We start from the raw sequence: 24,766 nt of genomic DNA on the forward strand, positions 1-24,766 counted from the left end.
ATCTTTATGTTTCTGTAGAGAGGGTTTTCTAAGCAGGAATATGGTGGATATATTGTCAGAGAGATCATGAAATCAAACCGAGGTAATGGATATTAAATATACAAATACCTACAGGAAAGGCCAAAACAAGATTCCTTCAGTTAGATTTATTCTACGGTTTATCACCAATAAAGCTATTATAAGAATATTATTGGTTTGACAGAATTTTTTTTTTAGGTAATTGGATCAATTATGCAAATGAGTTTCTTATTAACCATAGAACATAACTAGATTTGGGAACACAAAAAGATGCAGATATGGAATGAAATCTTATCACATGGTTTAAAGGGTTTAAAGGGGAAGTTTGGCCAAAACATAAAGCTTCGAGGGAGCCAGCTCATGGTCAGTTTTCCTTTTGGAGTTCTGTTTAATCTGGGCAGACAGAAACCTTGGAATTAAAAATTATATATAAGAATAAAAGAGGAAATAGGGTAATACAAGCAACGAAACCTTGTCATTTTCATATAACTTCAAAAGACAATATCTGAGTCAGAAGCTGTCTTAATGAATACTTACAGGATGGCTTAAGGATATTTCCACATAGTTTCTGCAAGAAATAAAAAGAAAAGCCTCGAAGACATCATAGCACTTTGAGATTATGGCTGATTAAAAGCATAACATTATTTACTGTATTTTCCCAAATTTCCTAGTGCTCCTTCATTCACTCCTGTGCCCCCTGTATTTCTGTTTATTCCCATTCTCTCTCTCTTTTATTGTGGTTTGTGAGGTTCTAGCCCCCTGTCTTTCATTGTAAAAGACATTTGTGATCTACATTAAACAATTACCTTTGCTTTTCTCTCACATCCTTTCTGATGTTCTACATTTTCAGGCTCCCTCTGTTACTCCTTTCACCACATTATTAACTCTCAAGTAGCTACTTTCTCTAGTGCTGTTGTCTGGTCTCTGGAGTTTGGAGTAGAGATTTCAGTTAATGCATTGTAAAGCCCAGATTGCACTATTGTGGATGTACTGATTTCAGCTGAACTACAGAGATTTATGCCAGCCCAGAGAGATGTCATTGTGTATCTGAAATAACCTAGGTTTATTGATTTAAATCTATTTACAAAGGAAAGCATTACTCCAATCCTGTTTTGAAACCTGTAAATCTTTGTAGAATCCCTTGACATGAACAATTATAAAAGTATTTGGAAGTTCATGCCTGTGGATCACATTACAGAATTCAAAAGATACTTATATTAATTTCTTAGCATAGAAATAAGCATTTTAAAAAAAACAGTAATAGGGTGAGATGTTTTTTTCAGAGAGAAAAAAGAACATTTTTTTCTTCTCAACCTATGTACGTCTCCTTATATCTTTAGGCAATGATCTCCCATTGCAATTTATGATCCAAATTAAAATTTGTTATAAAAGGTGACTAGCTGATTCCAGTCAGGTTTTTCAGTTGTTAAACATTGTCTCTTATCAATAGATCATTATCTTGATTAGAAGGTAAAATAAATCATGTCATACCTGCTCAGCAGAAAGATATAATTTCATTTATCCAGAACAGAGAGAAAAACACCTAAATTGCTGATAAGACATTTGCATTAAACATATTTATTATTTAAGAATTCTTTCTTGCCTTTTGTTTACTTTTTTCTTAACATTTCCTTGGTACAGGGATATTTTTTTTTTTTCTGTTTCTGTGCTGTTTAACAGATTCAAAAACAGCTATTACAATGTAAGAATATTTTTTCAAATTAGAAAGGTAAATACACATAATCTATCAGTCTCAGGCTATGACCTTTTCAGAGCACAATGGCAGCATTCATGGAAGAGTATAGCACAGTGTCTCTAAAGCTTGCTCTTCCCATACATAGTTTATACAGCTGCAGGTTGTGGATGTCTGAAGAAATATTCACACAGACAAGAGTGAGATCAAGAGGAAAGGAGGCAGCTATTAGAGAAAGACACAGAATCTCTGTCAGATCTCCAGTGGTGAGATCTGGACCATGGTGACACAGCTGAATGAAGTGCTCACCTCCAGTCTGTCTGAGGGTGTCTAGTAACTGCTTATCAGACACACACAAACTTACTTAGTACCAGATACTAAAACAGTATCTGGTAACTACAAAAACTAGCACAGAAATCTATTTGAAGGGACATGAGACAGATGTAAGCACTGTCAGTTCTTGGACTCTCAGTCCTTTTTTATGAGATTTGCACAGGTAGACTTCTATATCTGTAAATCAGTAGGGTTTTTTAAGCATTCTCATGGACAAGGAGAAAATATGAAATTAAGCAGCTTTATCTATACTACAGCAATCCTCACTGATAAGTATAGTACAGAATCCTCAATATTTTGAGAGTGGAAGAGTCTTTTCACCACATGTAATTTTTTTTTTTTTTTTTAAATTCCATTTAAGACATTTTGGGGAAAAATAAATCATTGAAATGAAAGAGAAAAAGTCCTAAAGAAAAATTGTGACAGAATGGAAGGACGTTTCGTTCTCATGGCTGTAGTTGCCAAGGAGAGAAGCAATGACAACAATAGGTTTAAGGTTTTATGCTTTTTACTGATATACTGACATAATTGACTATTTAAAAAAACCAAAACATTCAGTCATCCGCATATCCGCACAAGCAACATTTCCACACGTATTCATTTAAATATTGTGCAGCCATAATTTTTAAAACCGGTGTATGTTGTCACTTATCTCTCATTGTTACTAGGATAGATGTGTAAATTCTCTGCTTTAATAAGTAAAACTTCAAAGTAGAGAATTCAGAACAGACACCTTACCATTGTTACTTACTGCTCTCCATTTCTAAAAGTAATTCTACATCCTTATAATCCAAGGAAGCCAAATATATCAGAAATGTCTGCAGAAGAATCACTCTTTCATTTAAAAATTATCTCATTTGTTTGAATATAAATATTAATTAAAAAAATGTATTTTCAGGGTAGCAATGATCTTAGCACTTAGCATGTGTGTGGCCTGTTTCTCTGTGCAGGAAATAGAATAAAATTGTTGTTTCCAAGGGGGTAAAACTGCTTTTAATATTGCCCCTTGAAAGAGAAAGATTCTCTTAAAGGAACAAAACATCACTAGCAGCAAATTAAATTTAAGCTCTTTTTCAGATTATATACCTACTTATAAAATTTTCTTTTCATAGTATGTGTTATCCATGTATCCCTACTAGATTTTTTGAAACCAAGTAAAATTTGGAGAGAAAGAAAGCATCTTTTCTGATTGATTCTTTTAGTCAATAGACATACCTTTGTAAAAAGCTAGTTGTCTGTAATTAAGCAATTGTTACAATGAATATTATTATAATTTTATAATATATTTGCGTGAGACAGAAACACAGTAAATAATAAATTGTGAGTTTGGAAATGAAAAGCCATCAGTAATTTCTGTCTGCTGTGGCATATGTGTATGGAAAGCTGCAAGAGGGCAGAGAGTGAAAGTACATTTTCTTTTTCTCTAAAAGATCTTCACACCTCACTCCAGTAACTAATGTCACCCTCAGCTTAATCTAGTCTTCTGTGAATATAAGACCTGATATTATCTCTCTGTGTATAGAATTTATATCCTTACTTTACTGTCTGATATTACAGCCAGTAATAAAGATGTTCCTTTAATAAGCAGAGTAAAAGGTCATGAGTTCATTCCTCTTGAGCGTCATGATGCCTGTAAAGAAGTTATTACATGCCTAACAAAATTGCCTAGCTTTTCTTGTTCCCACAGATTTTTTGCTTTGGTGTTAATCTGCAGGAAAATGGAGGTGAGGAAAGAGAGATAGAAAGGTGCCCTGAATTATGCCGAAAATATTTAAAAGTGGGATTCAAAATCACATAATTAGACCAAGAAAAAAAAAGAAATTATTTTACCAGTATTTGGGTGTTTGATAGAAAGTCAGTGAGTGATTAGCAAATGAAAGTTTATATAATTTTACATATAGAAAAATTTCCGTTGCTTGTAGTGTGGGAGATGTTGTGCAAAATCCTCACTTGCCAAAATGACACCAAACAGCATTTATTTTTCAGTTTCACCAGGTTGTTGCAGACATTTCCTTACACATTACACTTTATGCCAACCCATGTGCACAGATATGTGTCAGGAATGACAGAAGAAATGTCTGGATTGTATATAAATTAATTCATAATTGTTCAAATTAAGGATCCCTAATTTTTGCAGCCTGCTCTATCTACTCTAGTTCTACCTCTGAGTTGAGAGGGTGAAAAGATGAGGGCTGGGTTTAGCAAAGAGTACTGAAAGATATTTTAGAGATGTCACAGGAGATTGTAGGAGGCATCTGGAACCAATATTGACCATATGTATAAAAGAAAAGAAGTTTGATTCACTTTGAGTTTTATTCAATCTGGCATGGTTATGATTTAGAAATGCCCAGACTTCTGCTGATTTCCAAGTCCCAAGGTCTTCGGCTGTTTTGCCAATTGAGTTTCTTACTTCTAAGAGAGCATCTGAAAAGAAACAAAAGTGCTACCAGAAATTAATTTAGAAAGTGAGGGAATCCCAGTGAGACAGATTGTCCCACTGGATGCAGGAAGATCAGCCTGTCAGAGAAGTACACAGTGTACCAGCCCAGATGTACGTGAGAAAGCATGGTAGACACCAGTGCAGGAGGTCCGTGAGAGCACATGAAGGAGGAAGCAGTACGAGATGTGGGAGAAGACAGGAGAAGATACAAAAAAAGAGGACATGTGAGGAGGAATGTGAAGAGGCCTGTCTGCAGAGATGAAATGGAAGAGGAACATGTATGGGGGCATTGATGGAGACATGCTGGAGAGGCTCTCTGGGGAGGAGCTGTGGTTTGGCAGAGGAGGCACCGTCCATGGGAACCCACACTGGGTCACAGATAGCCCTGAGGGACCAGGCCCAGGGAGAACCCACACTAGGGCAGGAGCAGACCTACAGAGAATGCAGCTGTGGAGGGACTGGGGCCCATGAAGGGACCTTTACCCGGACAGGGTAATCCTGAAGTGTACAGCCGCCCGTGAATGCTCCACACTGGAGCACAGGAAATAATTAAAAAGTGAGGAGCAGTGGAGGAAAAGAATAAGATGCAAAGGGCAGCAGAAACAAACAGCTGTGCTCTGGCCTCAACCTCTTGCATTGCCCATTGCCTCTCCAAAAGGTGTGGGAAGCTTGTATTGTGCTACAAAAGCAAGGGAAATTGAGACTAGAAAAGGGGGAAGGAAGATGGTGGACTGGAGAAAACCTGAGAAACAAGCATAAAAGGTATATTTTCTTTCAAGCTGATTTTCTTTCATTTTTCAATACCTGAAACCATAACTAAAATTTTATGTTAGTTGTAAATAAACAAAATGAAGTGATACTCCTGGTATTGAGAGTGTTTTGCACATGACAACTGAAAAAATGCTTTATAATATTATTTGAACTAAAATAACTTTTATCTGAGCATTGGTTGAAGTTCATGTTGTACCCAAACTGATTTATTTATGCTTGGCCATATGCAAAGCCCATATCTTATTCTTAGGTACCAGTTCACCCCTTTCATAATGCCATTTTCAATGCTCCGTTTATTTCCATATGTCCCACCAAATAATTTAATGTTCCTTTGTGTATCTTGCTCATATGGCATAAGTGAATGCATAGGGGATATACAGATTCACTCATGATATGCTTCTTAGCCAGTATGTGAAGAGGAGGTCAAGGCTGGAGAGAGAAAGAGAATATGAGGGCAGTAAAATCAGTGAACTCTTTATTTAATTTAACTTGCAGGATGACCACCAGCTGTTACTGCATCAAATCAAAAACCAAAACAGAAACACAAAGAAATGCAACAGAGTTTCCATGGGAACTGCTGTGAAATATGTGATGACTGCACATTCTGTAAGTATAAAATATGCAGAATTGACTTCAAAAAACAAAACCAAACAAAAAAAACCCAGATAGTCTTTTCTTGTCAGGAACTAGTTTTTTCTCTTAGATACCACTTGAAAACGAAACCAGTTTCACACAGCACGTAATTTCCAAAATTCATAATAATGAATATTTGTCTATAGAGTGTTGTATATGAGTATGTATGAGAGAGAGAGAACACAAAAAAAGCAATTGGGTTGAAAATCTATATGAATCTTTGTGCTAAATCTTGTGCAGTACTGATGTAATCCTCTTCCTAATAAATATTGTAAAACAATCTAGTTTGGAGCAAAAGTTCATTTAAAAGACACCTGCTACTTCCTGACCTATTACAGTGCAGTTAAATACCATCCTGAAAGCTTGGGTTTAATGGTTTAATTTATTTTGTCTTAACGTGGCAACTGTAGGGAAGCAGGCATATTACCCTTCTAGCACACTATGCCCTCTTCGATAACTAGAACTTGAATTAGAGCAGTTCTCCCTCCTCATACACAGTTGGGGGTGAAAATCCCTGAAACATGCAGAACCCTTAGCTCAGAATTTTTTTCTCTTTGGTGGTCATTTTGAAGTATTGAATGTTAGTCCATATAAAAGCTTATCTAGACATAGAACAGCTTTGTTATCATACCAATTATGATACACCTATCACTGCTTTCTAGTTTATAGGAAATAATTGAAATTTACTGATACTTAGCACACTTTTTCACATCTCTTATCTTTCTACAAATGAATATCTTTTTTTTCTGTTGCAAAAATACCACAGAATTTTCTTTTGTCCTTTATAAAAGAAGTTGTTTCAAGTTCTATCTTCAAGTACCTCTGGTGTTTCTATTTGTTTAAAATAGCAGTTGATTTTTTAATCTGGAAGATCCTTATTCTGTGAAAAGGGAAGTAGGTTCAGTTTGTGAAGCACTTTGAGGTGGAAAAAAGAAATTATAAAAGAATTATTATAGAAACAAATGAAAATGACAGCTGCATTTAGCTTCCCAACACTTTTAATTATAAAAATGGTAGCATCTCTGTTACTTACACTGCATCTCAAGGATTTTCCAAGGAAAGTCATCAGGTTAGAGAACTTCCCTTTATTTCAAATTGTGTTTTGGTTTTCTAAGAAACTACCTATATAGGCCACAGTTCTCAGACACTTAATTCTTAAAAAAGTTTTGGGAATAGATCAAGTCAATAATGGAAACATTTAAACTTAAAAGCCTCATAATGACAAAAGAAACATGGACAGATATTTACCTAGAGATACATGGAAAGTCTGAGGGTTCCCAGGAGACATGTGAACTTGGTGAACTTTTGGTAAATGTTTTATAAGATCTGGGAAAACACCACCTCCATCCTTTTATTAAACATACAAAAAGATTCTTCTAAGAAAGGGAACTGTATGAAAAAAATACCTTTCATCAGCACAGTATGTGGAATTGATGCATATGAAATTAAGTCTTCCATTGACTCGGTTATAGACAGACACTCTTCAACTTCTGCTGATGAAATGCTCAAGTATTGAAAGTACATTGTTTAAACTTTAATTCACAGCTGAGAGATTATTAAAGAAGCAGAAAGCAGAGTTTATTTTTGTTGCTTTGTGCACAGAATTATTACAAAATTGTTTGTGAAATAAATACTTCTGAAAAGATACTTCAGGGCTGTGTTAACCACACAATATTAGGACATACCAGTTTAACAGAAACTTGGAAATTTTCTTCAGGTTTTGTTGTGTCTACGCCACATTGCAATTAAAGACTGAATAATCATGTATATATACATGTGTGTATATACATATATATATATATATATACATATATATATATATATATATATATATACACACACACACACACATATATATATTTTTGTGCCTGGCATTTCTATATACCCTTTTCTTCATGATCACATATAAAATATGTTGATGGCCACAAATTTTGGAAAAAGCTTTGCAAAAGGCTTTGTAAGATGTGTGATTTGTGATTTTGAATATCATCCAAATATTAATTCTGTGTTCTGAACACTGAGTCAATAGGAATACTAAAGTATAATGCCAGCATAGATTGGAGTGAATGAGGATATAAACACTTAGGTATAAAATAAATCTGAAGACCAGATCAAAATCTCTACAGATCATTTTTTTTATTGAGGAAAAAACCCCAAAACAACAGCAACAAAACCCCACCCAACCCCCAACAAAACAACAAACTCAAACACAGTGGGAAAGTATTCGTCCTTTATGAGGAAAAAAACCAAAAAGAATCTTAGAATTACAGAAAAAAACATCTTCTTACTCTTCTTTAGCCTCTTAAAATCTTCTGTGACATATCAGCAGTTCTTAAGGCAAGAGGCAAACCTTTCAAAAAAGCCCCATTCAGGAAATAATTCAGGGTACAAGTTCAGGATATGCACTTGTAGAAATTGCAGATATTTTTCTCACTTCACTGACTTTGTATCTCTGTATGCATGTGATTATTTCAGAAAAAAAATGACTACTATTCTGTAAAGAAATATTTAAAAAGTAAGACAGACAATCAAATTGTATTTGTGAATGTCCTACATGCTCCTTTTTCTAAACCATTAGTTTGGAAACAGTCTAGTTTAGAGACTTGGAATGACACTCTGGGAAAACATGTTTTCTTGTTCTGTCACTGAACTGACTAGCCTTAGTCAAATTGATTTTCTTAGTACTGCGATTTCTGGGTTAAACGCAGAGAAGACACTGACCTCATTAACGTGGTTTGACCCACTAATGAAAACCTGTAGCTATCATTCAGAGTTGTTTTCATAAGGAAGGTTTGAGGAAAGCAGAGAATATTCTGCCCCCCTGGAATAGCATGTTTTACATGTATACTGAAGTGCCTGATCTGAAAGGCATTATAAGTAAAAGGATCCACATTGTATTAAAAGCAGTTTTCAGAAGAAAGGAACAAAGTCATCCTCCTGTTCATTTTTAATGAAGCACATGAACTTTAAGACATATTTTACTGTACATGAAGACAGCATGGCATTTTGGGAAATTATTGTCAGTGGTTAAACTATATTTATGTGCACCATGCGATATTTTTTTTTAAAATACTGCCTAAAGAAGGTATTATTTCTTATTCAGGAATATAAATAGGTACCAAAGGTTACTGAAACATAATTAAAGATTAATAAAGATCAAACAGAAGTACAAATTTATTCTTCAAGCAGATTGAATTGGGATTTTGGCTTTATAAGTGGAAAGTCTAAGGCTTCCATAGGCTCTTTTCCAGGATAGCATGGGTGAGCCCATGAGAAAGATTATCAGCTACCACTGATTGCAAAGAGAGATTATATTATCATAGTCAAAATAGGTATCTCACTTTAAGGTAACAAAAATGAAATAAAGTGAAGCTCACTTTCACTTACTTAATTTTCTAAAGCCTAAAAAGATACTTGGAATTTCCTCTAATGGTGCTAAAAGTGCAACTTGCTTGCAAGAGAAAACACGGAATAAGAAACTGTTTACACTTGCTTTAGAAGAGTTTTAGCAAAAGTCTGCAAAACTTTATCTGCTTACAAAATGCTATCTAGTTCATTAACTGAAAGGCTAGGTTTGCCTGAAGAGCAGTAGGATTGTAGAGTTGAAGTGTGAGTTGAAGAGACTGCTATCTAAAGTCTTTTATCAGATTAAGCTGTATTCTTATCTTTATGGAATGTCATTTTATTGTGCCATACATGGAGAATTAACATCACATTTAAAGACAGCAAATTATTTTTCCTCAATAAAAAACAAATTCATTTTTGTTACAATAAAACTTTGCTAGCTTGGTTTTTAAACAGTACTGAATAGAAGTAGAAACCATCATTATACTATTGTTCATATTCAAGACTATGAGAATGGCAATTAGAAAACCTTGTAGGGTGGTGGATATGGCCATGATGTTCATTCAGATGCTTCACATGGCTGATGTTTCATTACAGCTCTCAGAGATGTATTATCTGAGGCAGTACTAAAACTGCCTGCTGTCCTCTGATCCACTATATATAATTTCTACACAAAAGTAAGACAAACAGAATAGAAGTAGATATCTTTATGCAGAAATCACAAGGTTGCTAAAACTTACTGAGAATACAGGTTCAGAGGCATTGAAATCTTATAATCTGTGAGTAACAAAAGCTGGCATGTAATATTCCTGATTGCTGTGATTTATCACTGCTATGCAGTCATACAAAGGAATGAGTCTCTTCAGACTGTGCTACCCACCCTCAGCTTTGATATTTTGATATCTCTGGGAACATCTCCACTGATATGGTGCTGATATTACCCTCTGTTAACTAATTCTTCTTCCTCTCATTATTTAAGAAAAAAAAAAATAAAAAAAATTAAATGTAGGCCTGAAGGAAAATTTCTTTTCTTACCCTGGTTTAGTGTGGAGCAATTCTTCCTTTCCTATAGGAAGGGAATGTAGATGTACTTTTAAAATATAATCTCTAATAAATTAACAGAGGACAATTACTGTAAAAATAGGTGGAAAGATAATGGTGACCTTTAAAGTTTTTGTCTGACTATCCACCAACAAACCCACTGCAAGGAATCTCAGTCAGGTCAGATACAGTGAAACTTTCTGGAATAGTATTTGTCAGATACAATGAGAACATGCATAAAAATTAATTGTTTTGTCCCTGTTATGTTTAATACAGTTATTTGGTAAAGTAAAAATTATGATGCATAACATGACAAGATTGTTAAATCACCTTTATAAGTTGTCTGGAGAATAAGAATTAATAATGCATGTCACTTTAAGATGAGTAAACTGAAGTACCTGTGTATTTCTTACACAGTACACTACAGCAGACCTACTCATGTTGTTAGAGCTCTCAGTACTAATTTAATCACCAAGTTGTTCTCCCCCATTTATCTACAGAATTCCCAGAATGACATTACAGAGGGAGCACTGTAACATTTTATGGACTTCAAAAAGTGCCAACAGTATTTTCATAAATTCATGTACTGCTTCAGTATAAGTGGGGATTTCCTGTTCTCAAACATCTATTCCTCACTTTTGATTCCTATAGATACTTATCTCAGTGACTCTGAGGTACCTATCTTATCTGCAGACCTAGAACCAGCAATTTCATTAAGACAGTTGACATCAAAGGTATATTTACATGGCCTTGGAATGAGTATTTAAGAGTGTTTTGCTTTGTCTTTTGGTGGTTTTGGTTTGTTTTTGGATGTTTTTGGCTGGTTTTTTTTTTGTTTTTTTTTTTTTTTTTTTTGGTTGGTTGGTTAGTTTATCTGGGTTTTTTTGTCTGTTTTGTGTTTGTGTATTGTGGGGTTCTGGTTGGTTGGTTGCTTGGAGGTTTATTTGTTGGTTTTTCTGCAGATTAGTATCTGGAAATAAAGGTTTGGGTCTGGGAAGACAGGTATGGAATACAGCTACTTAGAAAAATGATTTGGTGTTGGACCCTGACAACTTTTTATTTTAAAAATGTATTCAATCAACTTTACTTTATCTCAGTATTTTAAAAATACATCTAGTCTGAATATATTGTTACCTGCATAATAAGGTCAGTTTTGGACATTTTTTTTTCCCCTGAGGAACTCCATTTTGCTTTGGAACCACCTTTGAATTAGAGCAATTACCCTTGGTTAAGTTGAATTCACACACGTAGTCATTATTCTCAGGACCTAAGTGATTTTAATAATTTTACAGTTGTTGTAACTTGTTCAGATTTTATTTAGAGTTCTCTTTTAAAATATGCTGTAGTCAAATTGCAAGTGGTTTATCCCCTGGTTATCCCACCCCAAAGAAGCTTGATAAACAAATTAGTTTCTCAAGCAAGTTTCAGAACTATGTTTGTATATATACAATAGCCAAAATTAAATATTTTATAAAAAAAGAACAGGTGGATTAAGAGTCACAAATGGAAAATAATTCAGTTGTGTGACAGTTTGCCTTGAACTGCAAAAATATATTTTTTACCTATTCACATTTAAATATTTAAAAGCACATAAGTCCCCTAAATTATTTGATATTTAAATTATTCAGAATTTAATAGCATTTTATTGGATATGTTGATGAGATTTCAGGTCCAAATGCTTTCCATTACTTGGAGCCTTAATAAAATACTAAATCATGGGATAGAAGTAAAATTAAAGATCCAGGCAAAAATAGGCAAAATCAAGAGCTCCCAGAGTTAAAATTCCAGCTTTTTCCACTTTAGTTTGACTGAGACAAGTCTCACTTGGTGGAAATTCTTTTGAAGTCTCTCATTGCATTGGAAACCTTTACAATACACTTTCCTTAGAGATGTAAAATCTTTCTTAGAGTCTTAAAATCTGACTCTTGTAAATAATTAGATTTGGAGATCCCTGAGGGCATCTGAAGTGTTGCAGTACCTTTGTCTGGAAGAAACTCTGGAAGGGATAAAAATGACTTAAACATAAACAGCGATTTCCAAGCGGAAAGATCTCCGAGTGTCAGAGCAGCATAGCAAGGCTGCACAGCCTTTCAGAACAGAAACTGAAGAAAGAATTTGCTTAGGTCAGTAGAAAGCTTCTGAGGTCACCAGAGCTCAGATCTCAATCCAGATTCTAATATGTGTGCCTGTGGGCATTCCTGTACTGCAAAATGCAGAATAGACACCACTCAAATAGTTTTGAGGGAACTGTAATTCTTGCTGGTGTAGCATCAGTTAAAATTACAATAGATGTATGTGGGTGATTTAGGCAGCACTAATTAGTACCATGCTGAGAGTGCTCTATAACTCTTAATTCAGGCATTAGTTAATTTGGCTTTGAGAAGCTTTTTTTACCATGCTGCTTGGCTTGTTCTGGAATGGCTAATATGATTCCAAATTAGTTTTATACTAAAAAACCCCTTGATATTTGAAACTGATATAACTCCATTGGGAATAGCTACTCCAGCATCTTATTCTAGACTGTTTTGTGAAATTGGTTATATTTTTTTCTGAAGGCAGGAAGAAGACAGTATATCTGTGCCAATAGCTCAAGTACATACATATACAGTACAAAGTCAGATCTAATGTAATAAGTTTCTTAGAAAAAAATGTCTGGGAAAACAAATGGTAGATAATGGAAAAAGGATTCATCTTACACTAACCATCAAAAGTTAAACATCTCGTTGCTTTCCTCTGTAATCACTGGGAAGATACAAACCCTTAAGTCATGACCTAAGTTGTTATTTGCCCATACCTCTGTTACTAGACAGTTTAGGAAATTGCTTTAAGCAAAATGCCTGAGTAACAGTGTGAAACGAGCTCCAGGTGTTGCAGGTTTTGGCTGATATTTTAATGATAACTGGCTGGTTTATCTGGAACTTTGTAACGCTAAAAGTATTAAAATAAAGTTTTGTTTCTCATTGACTGAATGAATTGGCTTGTGAGTGGTTTAAGTTTTAAATGAAAGTTTGAGTAATTTATGGCATTTTCAGTAATTTCATGTTCTTTAAAATGAATTTTTTTCCAGTAGAAGAACTGATTTGGTGTATTCATGAAACAGACCCAGTGATGTATTTTCTGCTGCTAAAATAAAAAGAAATCCTAACTGAAGATGATCTTCAGAGTCCTGGTCATTTGGATTTATACCTGTTATTGAAGTCCTTTTCTGCATGTTAACATGTAATGTTTTAACTACAACTGTTAATTATGGTAGGTTATCATAAATGGCAGACACTTTATTTGACAGTCATTGTCTAAAGGTCTTCATATTAATGTATGAAGCATGACACAGCTAAAAGAAAAAAAAAGAGCATCAGAGTATTCATTTGTAATTCTTTTGCTTAGTTTGCCACATGAAATGGGTCTGGAGTAGTAATTTCCTGGGCAGCCACTCTGCTAATACATAAGATACAGACATAATAATTTGACTAGAGAGATTAATTTAAGCCAAAATTTTGCCGAATTTAGCACAGAATCTGAAAAAAAGTAGTCTATTATTCACAATGAGTGCTGCAGTAAGTTGATATAGCAATGCAAAATTTGGTTAGATAAAATTTATTTGTTCATTGGAATCAGCCAGATCTTCAGATTTAGCAAATTATTGAGGTTTTTCCATATATGATCATTTCTAATAAACACTATTAAATTGGTAATAGTGCAACTCAAAAATATAAATAGTCCCATGGCTCAGAACTTGAGTCTCTTGCAGAGATTTATGAATCTTCCAATTACGCAGTCATTAAAATATTGACTCTTTTACAGGAACTGTTTCAGGCAGGAAGAAGCACCATACAATACAGAAAGTTTATAAAAAGGTTTATTTTCAGATTTTAGAATCATTATTAATTCAGTTTAAAAAAAAAATAAAAGAGGCATGGATATAAACTCATTGCTGTAAAATTCAAATTAAAAAAAAAATAATGTGTTACTGAAGAGTTTTTTTATTTTACTGGCTTATTTTTCATGACTGTCTTGCAAACCACTAGCTGCAATATAAAGTGGACTTGATCCTGTGACTAAATTTTCACACAGAAAATTTCACACAGAAAGAGCAGAACAATATCTACAAAGCTGAGAACTGAAAAGATACACCAAATTATGGTAGTTTGAGGTACTAAAATACAGAGACAGGAGAGTTAACATCATTATTTTTCAAAATTTACAAAAAAACCTCAAACTTAAAAAAGGTGCAGGGGAAAATATAATTTCATAGCCATACTGCTTGTAGGTTTGGAGATGGAGGTGTAACATATTGAGCAAAGAGGGTTCTGGGTTATTTCAAACTTGGCATTTTAAAAAAGTAACACTTTCACTGGACTTCGTTATTTTGCGCATTAGAAACATAGCTGGGAGTCACAAACATTTGGAAACCACCAGAACAGCTTGCAGATAACTAATAGCAGCATCCAGGACTTTTAGTAGCTATTTGGCACAAAGGGAAGAATTCACAGTAAGGCTTTCGAGCCCTATGCAATTAATTATATTCATTTCAGCCTGTTTTTTACTGTCCATTTTTACATGAGCTTTGCCATAAGTATCTGCATGTTACTAGAACACGCTTAATTGTAATTATCACTGGCTGCTCCTTTGTGTGAATAGGCACAAGCTATTTAAGCAATTCTGAGAGAATCAAAATTAAGTGGGAGAAGTTTATATATCTAAAAGCTTTACAATATTGCTGAGAAGTGAAGCTCTATATTGATAATTAAATCCAAATATTAAAAAAAAAAATAACACAGTATTTATTTTTGAGATTCCAGTTCAACACTTTAGGGAGTTCATTGTTGCAAAAGCCTCACAACTGTTAAAAATTGCCAATATCTTTATTTTGAACAATAAAAGTCATTGCATGGGTATGTTTATGCCATTTGGCAGACGTTGTATTGAAGCAGTAAGTAATCCCTGCAAAAATATCTCTGCTGAAAATGATTTCTAGGAACATGGAGGGAGAGTCCCTAGGTTTATCTACCCCATTAGCTTGCCCCTGCTGCTTGGTTCTTGTTGATAAACCCTGCAATGAAGAAAAACACCATTATTGCATACAATCCTTTTGAGTCCTTAGACAGTGAGTGGGATGTTATTTGTTTCCATGTGATCCAGAAAAGTTCAACTTTACTCTGAAGCACAATGGATAACATCAGGCAGTTTTAGCAGATATTTACAATCATGAGATATTTTGAAGTGTTTAGGTCTGAGCCAAACGTAACACCTATTGTTACTTCGCCCAAGTAACTTCCCCTAGTCAGGGTACCGTTTTAGACATTACATTTCTAAATGATGCATCAAGAGGAAGACTTGGAATTCTAGAGCTGCTGGGGTTTCCCATCCAGACTCATTAAGGAGTTCCTCCCTGGAGCCACCAAGGACTTCCTTCATTCTTTATGGAGAAAATTCTAGTTTATAGTATAAACTAGGAAATATTAAACCATCTTCTTCATTGTTCTTCATTCCTTCAAGAATAGACTACATTCTATGATAGAGAGAAAGGCAAATCACAAAATGAAAACATCTTATTTTCTTGACAACTTGAACAGGATAAAATTTGTTCCTTAATGTCATTTTGATACTGTCATTTACAGCTAAATAAAAAACATTCCTGAATAACAACAAAAATGTAATTCTGCTGGAATCATTACATGGTTTCTTCTGGGTTTAGCTGTAGAAAACTATCACACTTCAAAATACAATTTTCCTCTTCATATTTTCCCCACTTTAGATTTGCAGGTGGGAGGGTGCTGGTAGTCAGGAAGGAAAATTCACATTTTACAGTTCGTTGGGAGACCCTGAAGTACGTGTTTTGAGATAGAATTGTAATATAAAAATATTGATACAAAAACATAATTCAACTTTTACTTCATTATGCCCTCAGAATAAGAAAATCAATCACCCATTACAGGCTGAATATAGCATCTGCAGTATCACTGCTGCATTGATAAATGATCAATTTGATTTTTGGGGAACAATCTTTAAAAGATTTAGCTCCTTGTCCCTTACTTAGAAAACTGTTATGGACTTGAGTGTTACAGCTTGAAATATTTTCCCAGTTGTCACCTTAATATTATTTCTGGGCCATTTACATCTATTTCATCATATACCAATATTTCCCAATAATACCAAGGATGAAGTTAAAATTGATTACTGGGTATCCTACCTTTTTTCTCTTTCTTGGGAAGGAGGGAAGTGGGAAGATACTAAACATTAAGAAATGTGCCAAGCATTTAACCCTGAAATAGGTTTAAACACAGAATCTTGCAATGAGCAAAGAGAGAACATCTTTAGCATTTTAGCCATTTTGTGCAGATTGGAGCCATGGGAGCTTGTTATGGAAGCGTACAGTAATGCATGAAAACAGTCAAACATTAATGGGGAAAGAATGCAAAAAAGATAAAGTAAGAAAATCGTTAAAAAAAATACAGAAAAGAACCAAGTAAATTCAAACACAAAAAGGTTAATGCATGTAGAGGCAGACCCTAAAAGCTGTGGGAACTGTTTCTTTGGGCTTACACAAATGAGCTCAGCTGTGATAACTCCTCTGCTGGGGAAGTACACTCCCACTAGCCTGAAGGTGCTCATCTCTGCTGATGGGCCATCACAGGCCATAATGGACTCAACTGCACTCACTTATTAGGCAGCTGTAATGATTTAGAAGGTGCCAATGACTTTCTCAATGAATTTCAACCAATTGGTTTGTTTGCCGTTTTGTTGGGTTTTTTTTCCCAGACTCTGGGCATTGATTTATAGCTGGTATTGTATCTTCATCTCTGAAGAAAGTCACACACAGGAAGAACTGTGATGCCAAAGGCAGTATGATGTTCACAGTAGGTGTTAAGTAATGCATAAGGAAGGACTGCATACCCTGAGATGAGCTCAGTTGGTTACAGAATGGTGCTAACAACACCAGAGTTGTGGGTTAGATCCTCCTAAGGGCCATTCAATTTGAGTGGTGCTCAAAGATCTTTGTGGGTCCCTTCCAGCTCAGAATATTCTATGAAATCAAGGTTGCTTCCTGTTGCACAAGCTACTTGGGAGTACAGTAACAGGCTCCTTGTATGGCATTGGCTAAGCTTTGATTCTTAAATGAAGCATTCTTTGGTTCATGGAAGTTTGTCTCTGGGCTCACTCCTTTCTCTTGCTCTTGAAAAGGTGAATTTTTAGAGAGTGTCTTAATGGCTTTGTGCATTTATGTACTTTGTTTTAGTGTTACAAAAAATTTTCTCTTGGAAGTAAAACATGTTGTATTTCAAGATAACAAGTATTTTGCCACTTAGAGGGAGCCGTTAATAGGCTTAGCACTGAATAAATGAGATTCCTGTAAGGACCTACTCGATTTTGCTGCCATGGACACAGACTAAGAAGCCCAGGATGGAAGATCCCTGATGATTTATCATCCTTCATACCATCCACTAACTAACTTACTTGGATAGATGTTCTGCCTCTGTTTTAAGAGAACCATTTCTAACCTTTCTAAAAATGACATATATAAAGAAAATGGTGCCATCTAAGTAAAATAAATATGTGGCCATTACTTAGAGTCAGTAATTCACAGTCATAAAGACAAATGTACTGTACAAGCTGCCTGCAGAAATCCCGAGCCAGGCAAGTTTTTAAGAGGAATGTCCTTGAGAAAAGCAGAAGTCAATTAAAAAACAAACAACATTACTACTGCAGGCAAAGTGTCTTAGGTGTGTAACTCTGTGTTGTAACACTAAGAATCTGAAAATATAAGTGAAGCAATAATTTAATAAAACATGTAGGAATTTCAGATGTCCAAGAATAACTTTTCAGTTGAGCTCTGGCTGTGCAACTTGTCAATCCTATCCAGTTTTTTCCTTTTTTGTATTCCTGGTACAGGTCTTTTCTGCGTATTAAACAGTCACTGATTGTGAATTAGTCTTGTCTTAATTGTTGAAATAGAGTTGAAGGAGAGCTCTGTAACCTTTCAAAATTAAGCTGACCATAGTTAATTCACTTGGACACTACTGTTCTCTGACTCTATTTCAGAGGTGAATCAGAAAGATAAAGTCATCAATAATTTAGCTGTATTGGATTAACAGAGAAAAAAGCTAGATAAAAAAAATCAATTAAAGTGGAAGAAAACATCACAAAAGAATAAGGAACTTTATATGCTACAATTGAAGTCTATAAAAATACTTTCTGAGAAACAGAACAAAGATATTTTGACCAAGCCTGGCTGGAATCTTGAATATTTTGTCACAGGCCATAAGGATAATACTACCACATTAGAGCAAAGATCCAATCAGTTCATGATCTAGTCTGTCAGAATGGCTAAGCCTAGTATCAAGAAAATTAGAGGGCCTGCAATTACCAAAGACAAGTGGTGGGTTTTGAATCTGGGGTGGGGTTATCCTGAACGTATTTACAGACCAGGCAATGTTGAATACAAGTCAGCAGTGAGCCCTGGCAGCAAGGGCCTGTTGTGTCCTGGTTTGCTCCACACTCGTACAGCCTCACCTCGAGTACTGTGTGTAGATTTTGGCACCACAACATTAAAAAATACCAATCTATTGGAGAGTATCCAAAAGAGAGCCACAAAGGTGGTGAAGGGCCTTGAGGGGACACCACATGAGGAGTGGCTGAGGTCACTTGGTCTGTTCAGCCTGGAGGAGGCTGAGGGGAGACCTCACTGCAGTTACAGCTTCCTCATGAGGGGAAGAGGAGGGGCAGGCACTGATCTCTTCTCTCTGGTGACCAGTGACAGGAACCAAAGGAATGGCCTGAAGTTGTGTCAGGGAAGGTTTAAGTTGCACAAGGTTCTTCACCACATTTCTGGAAATATGAGGGACTATCTGCTTGAAACTATCTTGTTTCAAGAAATCTTCTTAAATTACTCCTTGTCCCCTCCTAACGCCTGTGATAATTATTTGAAGCATGAATATTTCAATTTATCTTTCATACTTTTCCTCATGTTGAACGACAAAGAGGAGAAAGTTTGGGATTTTCCTTGACTAGGAGTAGAAACGTTCCTCTCTTGCTGGACATGGCCTAAGTGGGGAAGAAAGTACACTCCTGCTGTAGGGTATGCGATGAATGTTGTATCACTGTACATCTCCTCTGTGAGGGGAGAAAGAAAGGGATGAGCTGTACCAGGCACAGAAAGCCAGAGAGATCCACAGGCTGCAAGTAGTTGTTGGTATCCAGGAATCATGAGGGGTATAGAGCAGCTATCTATATTACAGATTTTTAGGTGTGAAATGGACACTTCTTTGGTTACTGTACATAAGATTCCAAATGAGAGCTCTCACCAGTAACACTTGTGCTCACCTGCACAAGACTAATCTTATTTATCTATGGTTAGTTACAGTGATAATTCAGCAAGAAAAATGTATTAATATGAAAGACTTCTGCTTTAAAAATACCTGTCAAAAATATCTTGAAGGAAATATTTATATCAACCTTAGTTGGAACTGTAATCAGGCTGTTTTGCAGGAGCATTGACAAAGTTAGCAAAAATTAAAATCTTGAAAGCATCTCTAAAATACAGCTATTTGGCCCTTCAGTTGGAACTATACTGAGAACCATTTGTGTGTGATTTGCAAGAAATGAAACCTCAAGGATATTTTGTAATATTGTATTCCCACCTCTGTGGGAAGCATTATTATATTTAGAGGTGCACAAGCAGTGTTCTGATTGCACTTTTGCATATTCATTCATGGTATGAAAATAATCTTTGGGTTTTTTTTTTTTTTCAAATGAGTATTTGTCATTTCTGTAAGCAACCAGGTCACTAATAAAGAAATTATGTTACTTTTTAAGTACTGGTATGTTTATTATTTTTCACTTTTAATTTAATTTATTTCAGTATTATGAAGCAGGGGAGAAACATTCTAGATTATGGTCCATATAAGTTTGAACTGATAAAACTATGGTACACAACAGCTGCAGATATTAATCAGCTGCTTGCTACATTTGGCAAGAAGGCTGGTGTTAATAATTTTTTTTTACATTGCAGTTCTGTATACTTCTATGATGGTCCAATGCACTGAGTGATAAATGAATTTGCTAGTGGAAAAAAAAGAAAAAAAAAAGAAAAAAAAAAAAGAAAAGCTAGCAACTTCTCACATACTAGGCATGAATTTGTAAACTCACGGTCAGTAAGAAGCAGAAAGGAAATGGTAAGAAATATGGAAACCCCTTTTTTTTTAGTGTATTTAGTTTGCAAAGACCACCACAAGTTAAGAACAGCAATCCATGTTCCTCTCTATAGTAATTTCTAATACGTTGGAGGAAATGCACCCCCAAAGAGTTCATGAAGTTATTCATGAACTGAGACCATCCTGTGAGCATCTAATGACTCCATTAAGCCTTGATGTGGTCAGGAGTTAAAGCTGTTGCACATTATTATTTTTATGAACACACTATCTATTTTTATGAACAATTACATTTAACATGGGTCAATTAAAGTAGAGCCTGTCATGTATATGGAATTTTGTCTACAACTTAGTTCATAAATACTTTCAATTTTAATTTCTGATCATATTAAGCTTTATTAAGCTTTCTCTTTTCTTTCTCTATGTCTTCCTCAGTAGGGATGACAGCTGCTCAGTGTATGAGCTGTGTAGTTGCACCTGCAGTGTGTAACATTGCAGAGAGTCACAAACCTCATACCGTTCCTTCTTTCTGAAGGAGCTCTTCACTGCTCTGCTGGTTGGGTTAAGGCTTATCAGGAGCTCCTGAGATTGTAGTGCAGGCCTGTGGAGGGGGAGGGTGTACCACTACGTGCAGACAGAACATTACTTGAGTAGTCTGCTCTTAGTGGAAAAGTTTTCTTTCAGGCACACACAGTGAAAGACTATGCTAAAATCACCAAATTTACTTCACTAGTGCTGCTGCACAACCCCTTTTCTGCATTTTCACTGTAGCTCTGTGCTTATAGCCCTGACAAAAGAAAGTACTCTCATAGTGGAGAAAGCAGTGGCAATGAACTAAAAAAAAATCTCTAAAGTAAGAATCATCTTCTCTGGGATTCAGATTTAAAATCTTTTAACTATTAACTGGAACAAACTATTTATCTAGCACAATACTAGTGCAGAAGGTTTCCATGCACTCTGTTAACTTCAGCCTTAAGTTAACCCATGGTCTAAAAAGGATTTTCAAAAGTATTCATACAAGTATCCATAGAGAACTTTCTTCACTTATTCTTTTTACGATCATAATTTTCTTATGGCCTCAAAATATAAGGAAATTTTTGAATTTATGTAATTTTAAATTAAATTTTGGAAATATGTGTATCTTCTGGTTTCCAGCTGTTAGTGGCAATTAAATTTGATTGAAATATGAATCAGTTTTTTCGTCTGGCTGCTCTTTATTACTGTCATGTTCAGGTTTACTGTTATGGATCAAGAGTAACAGGACACTAGTAAATCTAGTGTCCAATAACAAATCCAAAAGAAAAAATCAACAGTGATATTAGTAGCCAATTTTAGCATTAAAAACCCCAAATCAAATAAAACCAATCAACCAAACCCATACATTTAAAATGTAAATATTTATCATAGTGCCCACAGTCATGTTTCACTTAAATTCCTTTTTTATGACTATCAGAAACTGAAGTGAGTATAAGGTAGCAGTCAGTTCCTGTAAAAATGCACACAATATTAAAGGTCTTTTTGAACAATTCATTTATAAGGAAGGCAGTTATATTAGCTCTGATATTTGTAACAGGGGACTCTTTCAGCTGTTCTTCTTTGAAGTGAAAATTAAGCTTTAGAGGAATTATATAATTCTAGAATCACAGAATATCCTTAGTTGGAAGGGATCCAAAAAGATCGAGTCCAACTCCTGGCCCTGCACAGAGCAGCCACAAGAGTCACACCATGTGCCTGCCAGCATTATCCAAATGCTTCCTGAACGCTGTCAGGCTGGTGCTGGGACCACTTCCCTGGGGAGCCTGTTCCAGTGCCCAACCACGCTCTGGGTTAAGAACTTTATATGGTTGGTGATTGCCCAGACCTTTAATTTATCCAGAACAATACACTGGACTAATCTAAGCCAAAATAAATGAAGGGCAAAGTAACCAGTTAATTCAGGGAAGAGATCTTGTGTTCTAAAATGCAGCATGTGGCATTTCTGTGGAAATTAAAACTGAGCAAGCCTAACAGGAATCGCTAACCTTACTCCACAGTATCCTCAAGGAGTTTGGTTGTTTGTGTTTTCCTAGATTATTTCCAAATCTACTGGAAATTTTGTCTAATGCAATATTTTACACTCACACACTTTTGTGGAACTTGCATTCCATGATATACTTACTTCTATTATGCTAATCAGGATATGAGCTCTTTAGATATAGTTTTAGGTTCCCATGATATATTAATTTTGTTACCAAAAAATATTTTGTAACATAATTTTGCATAATTATATAATACATCATTATATATTATTATAAATTACATATAACTATATGTAAATATGTATTTTTGTATTGTGCATACATATTTTGTCTATTTATTACAATATGTATACTATACATACATATATGCAATTATCAAATAATTACATGTAATAAATTTTATATATTATCATAATTATATTAAATAATTACATTTAAGCTACAGCAAATAGCTATTTTATTTTATTTTATTTTATTTTATTTTATTTATTTTATTTTATTTATTTTATTTTATTTTATTTTATTTTATTTTATTTTATTTTATTTTATTTTATTTTATTTTATTTTATTTTATTTTATTTTATTTTATTTTTGTCAATAGAGCTTCAGGGACACATTTCACTTCATCTATTTTTGAGTTGTTACAGTCTAGGGAGTGATAGCACCATAGGGTTTAAAGAAAAAAGTCTGGTTTTCCTATGTGTCTGGATAAAAATTTTCTTATTACACTGAATTTACATGTTCTTTAGATGTTCCCAATATATGGAGCTAGTCCTACTACAATAAACCAACTAGTAGGCAGACATCTCTCCTATTGCAGTGAATCAGAACCCATTTTCACTGTTCTTTCCTCCTTTCAAGGATACTATTTCTGGGGTTTTTTCAGGATCAAGGGTGTCTTGTTATCATGACATTTCGCTCATACACAGTTGTTTTTTTTCAACATTCTCTCAGTGAACATTTTAGTACACTCTGATTACGAAGTAATTTACCCTCTGCATCACTGAAAATTTTGATTTTCTTTATTCCCTCTACTTCATGACAAAAAAGCAGACAATTGACTGCCAAGAGCTTACCTTCAGCTGACCTTTGAGAACTGTATGTCCAGTGAGAAAACTTCTGTCATATTTCACTTTTATAGTGTTGCAAGATTTCAGTGTTTCAAATCTATTAAATCTAAACTCCCCTCAGAGTTAAAACATTTCCTGTTTTCATTCTTTTCACCAGCCCTCAGAGCACATCGTTCTTTTGTACCCTCAAGGGGAGTATTTAACTTTGCTTTCTGTTTTTTTTCCTTGACTCCAGGAAAGCTGTCCAATTTGATTTGGCCCCTTGAGCATATGTTGTCTTTGAAGCCTGAGTCCATACTTTGGTACGAGTTGGGGTGGTCCCCACTTTGCTTCCTTCCACAATGTTGAGAAAAATTTGGGGATCACAAACCAGTATGCGTCTGGAAAAGCAGAGTTGCTGCAAAAAACCAAAGCAAAAGTAATTGCTTTTTTTAGTTTGTACAGTTTTTCATAATCTGAAACCTAACTTTCAGGATGAAATTTACACTCCAAACAGTCCCAATTCCAACTAACACTTTATGTATTGACTGAGATTTGTCCTTAAGAGCTGGTGGTTCAGAAGAGCTGTAATGTTAATTTGACAGTGATGTTACAAAACTGTATCTATCACAGAATAACTGCACATCTTATTGCCAACAGTTCCTGACATTTAGGAAGCCAAAGCAAATAGCAGATTGTAAAACCTGTGATACTGTCCTTGAGTTACTCCAATCCAACAAAACATGCATTCAGTTGACTGAAATTTTAGACACCTTTTCTCTAAGGAAGATCATTCTAACTGATCAAGTTATCAGCTGATTAATTTGTTACTCTAGTGTTCCAGTTATATCCTCAATAAGTTTAAAATGCAGAACTTTCAGAGAAATATAAATGATATGTTCTGAGACTCACAGTCAATATGTTGAAATATGTTTCAACTGACCATTTGGAAGAAAACCCATTATAAACTCAGTAATTACCACTGAATGATTTATTAATTTGCAAAATTATTTCATGATGAACAAGATGCTTTGGTGTTGCTAAAACTTAATTTCAAAAGAGTATTCTTTGAGAGAAAAGGAAAGAACCGGAAAAGCATTGCATAGGCAAATATTGTATAAATTCCTTTGCAAAACTGGGCATCACACTGCCAATAATAATTTGTGATACACGATTAGTGAACTACTCATCCAAGTGAACTACAAAAAGGTAATAAAATACCTATTTGTTTTTTTTTTTCCTGAATATGATTATCATATGGTAAAATAAATAATAAT

At 34.8% G+C, this 24,766-nt stretch overlaps 1 long non-coding RNA gene across 1 annotated transcript in view; it reads left to right on the forward strand.

The window, feature by feature from the left end:
* Positions 1-7,682, forward strand: part of LOC147652672 (uncharacterized) — a 109,420-nt gene extending 101,738 nt beyond the window's left edge. Inside the window, exon 4 of the long non-coding RNA XR_015288209.1 lies at positions 5,751-7,682. This is a non-coding gene — a long non-coding RNA (uncharacterized LOC147652672). The remainder of the gene's footprint in view (positions 1-5,750) is intronic.
* Positions 7,683-24,766: the final 17,084 nt, after the last annotated feature.

This window comes from Cyanistes caeruleus, chromosome 6 (assembly GCF_971803275.1).
Source record: "Cyanistes caeruleus chromosome 6, bCyaCae1.hap1.1, whole genome shotgun sequence".
Classification (NCBI taxonomy): domain Eukaryota; kingdom Metazoa; phylum Chordata; class Aves; order Passeriformes; family Paridae; genus Cyanistes; species Cyanistes caeruleus.